The sequence below is a fragment of the Callorhinchus milii genome, unplaced genomic scaffold, assembly GCF_018977255.1.
Source record: "Callorhinchus milii isolate IMCB2004 unplaced genomic scaffold, IMCB_Cmil_1.0 Scaffold288, whole genome shotgun sequence".
Taxonomy (NCBI): Eukaryota; Metazoa; Chordata; class Chondrichthyes; order Chimaeriformes; family Callorhinchidae; genus Callorhinchus; species Callorhinchus milii.
In genome coordinates this window covers 52,839-61,706 of record NW_024705029.1, presented here as the reverse complement: position 1 = coordinate 61,706, position 8,868 = coordinate 52,839, and positions in this window count along the sequence as shown.

Sequence of the window (8,868 nt, the reverse complement as noted above, 5' to 3'; positions counted from 1 at the left end):
TCAATAATCTTTGTCTGGTCCGCAATGACCGAGTAGAAAATAAAAAACAAAAAAACCCACCCATCCCATTTCATTTGGGTTGTCACTAAATTTGCCTAAATTCCATATCTTGAGAATTAAGACTATCAATTTGATTGTTGTGGGATGAAGATCTCTCTGTGGCGGGACGTGTGTGTGAGAATGCAGCCCGAGTGTGTGGGGTTAACCAAATCGCTTGAAAGGGCCGCGGAAGAAGTTACGTGGAAATCTGCTTCCTTGGATTGTTCTGTAGCAGATGGGGTGAAGGGCTGCTGTGCGAAAGCTTCACGTAATTAATTTTTCTCATCTTCTTGGTTCTTTCAGTAAAGTCACGAATGACGCTGTCGCCTCGACAGACCTGGTTTTCACCTGAGGATGGCTGCTTGCGTTGTGGCCAAAACGTCGTGAGAATTATTTTATTATGTTTTATTTTTATTATTGTATTACTTCCCTTCTACGTGGCTTTACCGAAAGAACCAAGAAGATGAATCCCTGCAGTCACGAAAGCTTTAAATCGAAATTTTATTTTTCTCATGATATACGATGCTTCGTAGCACAAATGGAATATAATTACAAAATAAATTTAATTGTGACAGTGGTGGGAGATTGAGAAATACTGATACAATATCACGATGCAACATTTTCCTTTTATATATCTTTCTTCAAGAAGAGCATCCTACAGCACTTTACAATAAAATAAATAATAAATAAATCAATTGGTCGATCAATCCAATTAAAATAAAAAGCTAACTCAAACCAATATTGTTTTAAAATTTGATTTCCACATATTTGGTTGTACTCTTTGGATCTTTCGGTAAAGTCACGTAGGTATAAAATAATACGTGGTTGTGCCAGAATTTCTGATATGACTTGAAATAAGCGTTCCAGAGGCAGGGAGCATCGGAACAAAATGCCCTTGCCCCCTCCAAATTTTAGATGACAACTTCCCGGAACTACCAAATAATTCAGCGTTCATTGATCTCGATGCAGGCGACCTGCAGAGTACGGTGTCAGGACTTCCTGGAAATATGAAGGCCGAGACCACGAAGAGCCTTGTAAGTAGTTAGCAGAATTTTTAATCTATGAGATCTCTTTTACCAGTGGCAAAATATAGTAGTAGGTTTTTACCCTTTTAAACTGGTACAAAACTGACACCTTTATTCAAGGCATCATGTTTGCAATAACCACAACACAAGTAGTCAAAAAAGCAAACAAAAAGAAGCAACTCTGATAATGATAATAATATGCACTGTCCTTGAAGTTGATTTGTCCACACCCGAGACGGCTTTCTTTAGAGCCTAGTCCCCATTGGTATTGGACCAGATGACACCAGAAGGCGTACAACTCAAACACAGTGCAATATCAGAGTATAGAGAGCTCGGGGTAAGCATTTACACTATGAGATCTCTTTTACCAGTGGCAAAATATAGTAGTAGGGTTTTACCCTTTTAAACTGGTAAAGGTGTCAGTTTTGTACCAGTTTAAAAGGGTAAAAACCTACTACTAGAATTTTTAATGTCGGTCCTGAAATTGAGAGCAAGCCAGTGCAGTGATTTCAGAGGTGGTGTGATGTTGTGAATGCAGTATGCGATGAGCACTGCGTCTGTAGCATTTTGAAGCAGTTGGAGCCACTGTGTTCGTAATCGGAAAGGTCAGCAAAGCATTCGAGTAATCAAGCTGAGAAATTACAAAAACCAACACCCCAGCATCGTTATCGGAGGGAATGGATCTCACTTTGGCAATTCTTCTCAAGTGATAAAATTAGGCCTTTATAACGGAGAATGTGGGTGGCAAAACACAGTTTTAAATCCATAGTAATTCCCAAGCTTTTCAAAGTATTGGATGGAATCAAAAGATTGCCATCAACAGAGCTTTCGATACGGGGTGATTGGGTTCAACTGTGTCTGCGGCCCACTGATAGCACTTTCATTTTTTACTTAAGAGACAATTTGAAGCCATCCATAGATGCATTTCACTCAGCCCCAAGAGAGCATCGAAGCCGCCATCTCCGATTTATCATGAAGAGAACATCACAACTTAACGGCAGGTTCCGTGAGCAGAGAGGCAGCAGTTGGCATGGCAATGCTGACCGCATAACACCATAGTCCATTTGCTGGCTGAGCGACTTAAGCCAATACGTCTCGACTTGGTACAGGGGACCTTTTTAATGGGTGACCAGAGGAAACATCACTTAGGAACCGCTTTAATATGATGGACTGCTTGTGTAGAGGTGTAATTGCGCATGGCTACGAATGTTGAGGTGTGATTATGCATGGCCACGGATGGCCAACAAACACAAGGGGCGGGGTTACGGCCGTACACAAGGGTGGCGCTAGCACCGACGTCCGCATGTGTATCCCCCACGGGCCCCCCCTCGGGGGCGAGTCCTATAAAAGGTGATGAGCTCGAGGGCTCGAGGTCGGGACTCAGCTTTAACCAGAGAAGACGGAAGACCTGCTAGTGTAGGCCCCAGAGCTCCCCTGGCTCGCTGTCCTTATAAGGGCCGACCAGGGCAAGCCGGTGGCGTGGCCCCGAGAGCCCAGACGAAGCTGGTCTGGTGACTCAGGGAGCCGGGATCCCAGCTTAACCAAGCTGGGACAGATAGCCTCCCTAGTCCCGTAGTGGAGGAATTGGTATAGGTTAGAGGGGTTAGCTGTCGAGAATCCCTGTAGCCAAGTGACCTGTACAACTGTGTTGGTGTAATAAATAAGTGTGCCTCCGATCCTGTCGTCAAGCCTCCATATATACTTACTACATCTGGGGTCAGAAGTAAACGTCCAACGATGGACACACGAGGGACGACACGTACCAGGGAGTCGGAGATGGAAGACGCCGCGGCCGATTCTCCACCAGTGATGGCCGGGGTCGAATCGGAGCAGCCGGGGCCGAGTACGCCCGCGCCGCTACGACAGGAGGAGGGGGATGCGTCGGCCGAGAGACTCCGGCTGGCCCACTCCCGCCTGGCGGACCTGCTCTACGCCGCGGCCGCCGCGTTGGAGGAGATCACGCGGCTGGGGGCTGGAGGAGCAGCGCGGGTCGACGACGGCAGCCGGCGCGGGGCGACGTTTCCCGCCACCCCGACGCGGCTCGCGGTCAAATTTCCCGCCATCTCTACAGTACGAGCGGAGGGCGGGGCCGGCCCGCGTCACGTGTCTGCTGAGCGCCAAGCACAAGCCGTGACATCATCAACGCCGGCCGGCGCGTCAACATCAGAGCGACCGGCGATGCCATGTGCACGGCCCGCCCACACTGTATCATCGGCGGGGAGCGACGGAGAGCGTTCTGCGGCCACGGACGCCGCCTTACAACAGCGTCTGCCGCCTCTTAAAGAATTTGTCGGCGCTGACGGAGACTGGGGCGGCTTCAAGAGGCGGTTCATCGCTCATCAAGAGATGGCGAACTGGTCGGACGCCGAGGCTCTACGCGCGCTGCCAGCGATGCTGGACAACGACGCCCTGGCTACCCTCACCTCGGCGCCGAGGGAAAAGCGCGCCACTCTACACCTGGCGTTGCAGCTGCTGTCAGCCGTCTATGGGCCGCCTTCGGACTGCAGGCAGCTGTTCCACGATCGGAGTCGGGGCGCCAACGAGTCACCCCTGGCCTTCCGGACGGCTCTCCTGGCTCTGGCAAAGGCTGCTTTCCCAAGGATGGACGAGGAAGGAGTGGATGCCATGGTGGCAGAGAAGCTGCTGCTACTCGCTGACGAGCTGGACGTCAACGTCCTGGCTCAGGACGACGCGGAGATGTCGTCCCTGCTGGTCGCGCGCCACATCCACGGGGGCTTGCGGTCCCTGCGTCGGAAGGCGGCAAAGGGGGCGGCCGGCCATGCCATGGCGACCACCGCCCTCCCATCGGAGGAGGTCTGCGGGGTGGAGCGGCGAGGGGAATGGAGATCGGCGGCACCGCAGGCTCGGAATGGACCGAGCCGCCAGGAGCAGCCCAGGTCATCTGGGGCGCTCACACGCTGCTACAACTGTGGCCTGCAAGGCCACGTTGCGTCTGGATGCCGGGCTCCCCGTCAGCGCGGGGCGACACCTCGTCAGGACGCCACGCCGTCTCCTCCCAAGCTCCAGCAGAGAAATACGGCGAGTCGCGGCACCTCACACGTTTGGCCCACGCACACATCCGACACACACTCACGCGCTCAACTAAACAGGGCTCCAAATTCCCCGTCCGTCGCGCGCGATTGTTCGGTAATGCGGCGAGCGCTCCAACCGGGTCAGTGGTCGGAGCTCGCCCATCGTGTCGTTGCTGCGTCGGCGGGATCATCTGTCGTGGTCGGTCACATTGATGGGGTAGAGGTGCGGATTTTAATTGACACAGGGGCATCGGCGACCATTATATCTGATTTAATTTATAACATCCTTCCCGTTCAAAGTCGTCCCTTGCTCCCTGTTGACGTGCCGTGCTATGCCGCTAACGGAGGCTCTCTGGGCATTATTGGCCAAATCCGCGCCACTATCTGCATTGGGGACATTAAATTATCCGGCCCTGTTTTGGTTTCCTCCTCACTCGCGGTTCCGTGCCTGTTGGGGACGGATTTTCTGGCCAAAATGCCCATCCGTATCCTTATTGACCAAGGGTGCATTGAGCTCCCGTCGGGCCGACGCGTTACATTTCTGTCTTCCCCCACCACGGAGCGTCGGGCGTTTGCCACCGTGCAGGCGCTCGTCACAAAAACTGTGCGCGTGCCTCCGGGGGCTCAGATGCTCGTCCCTCTTAGGTTGCGTCGGTCGTTTGATGCAGGGGTTGCGGATCGGGGGGTCTTGTTGGGTCCATCTCGGGCCGGGGTCAATGGACCCGATTTGCTCGCGGCTCAGACTATGGTGAGAGGGGATGGGGACCCCTTCATTGCAGTCCTTAATGTGGGATCGCGAACGGCCGTGGTTCCTCAAGGGACCGTGCTTGCACACGCAACGCCGGTGCCCTATGAGGAACCACTCGTGGGTCAGGTATCCACCGATCCTCCGTCGCGACCGCATTCGGACTCTGATGACGGATGGCTGGATGCGCTTTGCGCGGGTTCAGTGGACCTGTCTGACTCGCAGCGCGCGCAGCTGCGAGTTCTCCTGAGCGAATTTGCTGACGTTTTTAGTCAACACAAATTTGATATTGGTTGTACAAAATTGCTGCGACACCATATTGACACGGGTGACAGCGCGCCGATCCGCCAAAATCCCTTTCGGTTGAGTCCCGCCGAAAAGGATCATGTCAAATCGGCTGTTGATGACATGCTAGCCGCCGATATCATTTCCCCTTCCACCAGCCCGTGGGGCGCGCCGATCGTTTTGGTGAAAAAACACGACGGCTCACTGAGATTTTGTGTTGACTTTCGGCGTCTCAACAAAATCTCTGTGGCAGATGCGTACCCGCTTCCTCGGATGGATGAGTCGCTCGACGCCTTGGCCGGTGCGCGATTCTTTTCCACCCTTGATTTGCTATCTGGATTCTGGCAGCTTCCTCTGGATGACGAATCGAAACCTAAGACTGCTTTTCGTACACCACAGGGCCTCTTCCAATTTAACCGTTTGCCGATGGGTTTACATTCTGCGCCGGCAACTTTTCAGCGGTTAATGGAATTGGTCTTGGCAGGTTTGCAATGGGATTCGTGTTTGATTTACTTAGACGATGTCATCGTCTTTAGCAAATCCTTCGAGGAACACCTCCAGAGGTTGCGTGCTGTTTTTCTCAAAATGCGGGCTGCCAATTTGAAATTTAAACCACAGAAGTGCCATTTACTCCGCGAATCGGTGCGATATTTGGGTCACATTGTTGGGCGCTCGGGGATATCCACTGATCCCGCCAAAACGGAATGCGTCAGCTCCTGGCCGACTCCCACCTCTGTGGGAGAGGTCAGGAGTTTCATTGGGTTCGCGTCGTATTATCGGCGATTTGTGGCTGACTTCGCTACGATTGCGAAACCATTGCATGCCTTGACGTCCAAGGGAGTCAGGTTTCATTGGGGGCCGGAGGAGGAGGCTGCTTTTCGCGCCCTCAGAAATGCTTTGGTGGGAGCTCCGCCGTTGAATTACCCGGATTTTTCACAACCCTTCTTGCTCGATACTGACGCAAGTAACACGGGCATCGGGGGTGTGCTGTCCCAGCTCATCGGGGGCGTAGAGCATGTGGTGGCTTACGGTAGTCGGGTACTGTCTCCAGCCGAACAGCGGTACTGCGTTACCCGTCGGGAATTATTGGCCATTGTTTATTTCATTCAGCAGTACCGCCCGTATCTGTACGGTCGGCGGTTCACCGTCCGTACAGATCATGCGGCCCTACAGTACGCCCTGCGGGTTCAACAACCATCGGGCCAGTTGTCTCGATGGTTGGAGATCCTCCAAGACTATGACTTTGTCACCACATATCGTAAGGGTGTCCGCCACACGAACGCTGACGCCCTGTCACGATTGCCACCCACTTCGGAGTGCGCGTGCCTGTTGGGTTCGGGGCGTTGTAGGCCCCCGAACGTCACCACCGATTCGGTCCTCGTGGCCGCTACCGATGCGCCTTCGGCTTCGGGTCCTATCGAGCAAGAAGGGAGGGATTCGTTGCTGGGGTTGCCGGTCGCGGAATGGGGACGCCTCCAAATGGAGGACACCTCCCTCCTCGCTTTGCGCCGTCGCGTCGGGGGGGCTGGTCAGGGGGTGGAAAACGTTGACTCGTGGGGGTTGTTCCAGGGTCTTTTGATGCACTGGGATGGAAAAACCCGGCGCCAGCGGCTTGTGGTGCCTGTTGCTTTAAGGGGTAAGGTGGTATGGGCTGTTCATGAGCGGCTTCTGCACTTGGGGGTTCACAAGACCTTTGCCACGCTCCAGCTGGATTTCTTCTGGCCGGGCATGGAAAAGGACGTGGGGGATCTCTTGGGGTCGTGCACGCAATGCGCGCAGAGGAAGCCGCCTGCGAGGGGGTCCAACCCTCCGCTGCAGTCCATAAAAGTTTCCCGGGTTAACGAGCTCGTCGCTCTGGACAGACGTGGTGCACCCTACCAAAAAAGTTCCTCGATCGACTCATTATGTCGAGCTCGTATCTGTTAGCCTGTGTTATTGCGCACTTAAGCAAAGCAACACCGACTTGCGTAGTGTCCCTACTGCGTAATAGGCCTCGTAACTGTCCATCAGTCTTAAGGAAGAGAGATAACTCAACGACCTATGCGCTCCCACTAGAATACAGTTTCTCCTATGCTAATCCCCATCGTAAGCATTTTATGTGCATTGGCTCGCCTAACGCAAAAATCGTGACGAACAGGTTGCTCAGTTTTTTATAGCGCTCGTTAAGGCTCGTTGAGATCGTACATTCTCCAGCGGCCAGGTTGACGGAGTGTCTCCGGGAGTTCACCAACTAATGTGGGTAAGATCGCATAGTACACTCTACACTTTAGCTTGTGGCGGGAGCTGTTTTTGGGTACGAACCCTCCTCTCGGCGCGATCGCGCTAGGGCCTTGTCCGATTAGGGTTCTCGGTAAATGATTACTTCTGTACATTTTGCTACACGATCTTGTGAGATTTAGAGATACCACTGACTTTGCGCATCATTGCAAGTAGGATGATGGAAGCTGACAGTATAGCAGTATTGAACCCCCCATCGCCATATCTGTTCTCCAGTATTGTCGTGTATCATACTAACAACCCGGGATCATCCCTGAGCAGCTCGTCGCCGATTTTTAGGCTTAAGTCTCTTATTATATACCGACTTCTTTCCGCACAGGACTTCCTGTGTTTCCATCCGAGACTTACCCCTCTTCGTTGGACTGGGAAGCCGTGGGTAATGCAAAGTGGCACAAGTGCGGCGCCGTTGATTCCTCGTGCGACGCTAGAAAACTACCACCAGATCAGTGCATACGGCGTCATTGCTAGAGTCTCGCCTATTCCCGGCGTCACGCCCTACTTTTTGATGGGCAGCGCGAGCTCCACGGTGCACATTGATCAACCAAACAAGCGCACCAAGGTACTACCCACCCAGATTCGCAAAACCTTACGCGTTGGAGTAATGTGAGGCACTGGAATTTCCCGTCAGCTTCCGTGACGAGATCTCTCCCCGTGGTGTGAGTTCTTCCATCCTATTCCCCCGATATAAACTTATGAGGGGCTTATGGTAGCGCCATGATTGCTCTGTAACGACTGGAAGACAGGCGGCCCCTTACATATCCCTCCCATGGGTGCAACAACTATTTTGGGACGAAGAGGCCTATTAAGCTCCAGCCCTAACTCACATCCATCTCCACCGAATGACACGCAATATATCACCCCTATGATCGGATTCGACATCAGTTACTCAGTTCGCCCACGAATGCGTACTGGCTGTGGTCCAAGTTCCATATCCACGTGTATATAATGTACCATGTACAGACCTTGACTAAAACCACCTTTCACGCGTGGGGCACGTAAGTTAGTACACCTACCTATGAATGCCGAACCGAAAGCGGACATGACGTAAGGTAGATACTCAGGCGTTGTCCGGGATTCAAGCCATTGAAGTAGAGATAACGAATCTAAGAACGCGGTATGTAGAGTGCATTTGCTTGGCTAGATTATCCGCGTTTGTCGCCTGTGGGGCCTAAAGTCGGTCTTTAACGATATTTTTGTTGGGTCGCGACGCTAAGCAATGTTGTTGCGCGCAGCTGTTGGTTAGTAATAAGTTACGAAGTACCGCTTGTTGACGCTTATCACAGAAAATCGGTACCAATAGGGCCGATGGATCTAGAAATGGACAGCGTCTGACGGCCCAGTTCTTTGCGAGTTCTGCGAGGGTTATGGAGCCTGGCTCCTAGAAAAAAAACTTCAAGGCATGGGACCGCCGAACAAGCGGCCTAAGTGAACGGCATATATCTATATGTCACACTTTCCGCTTTCG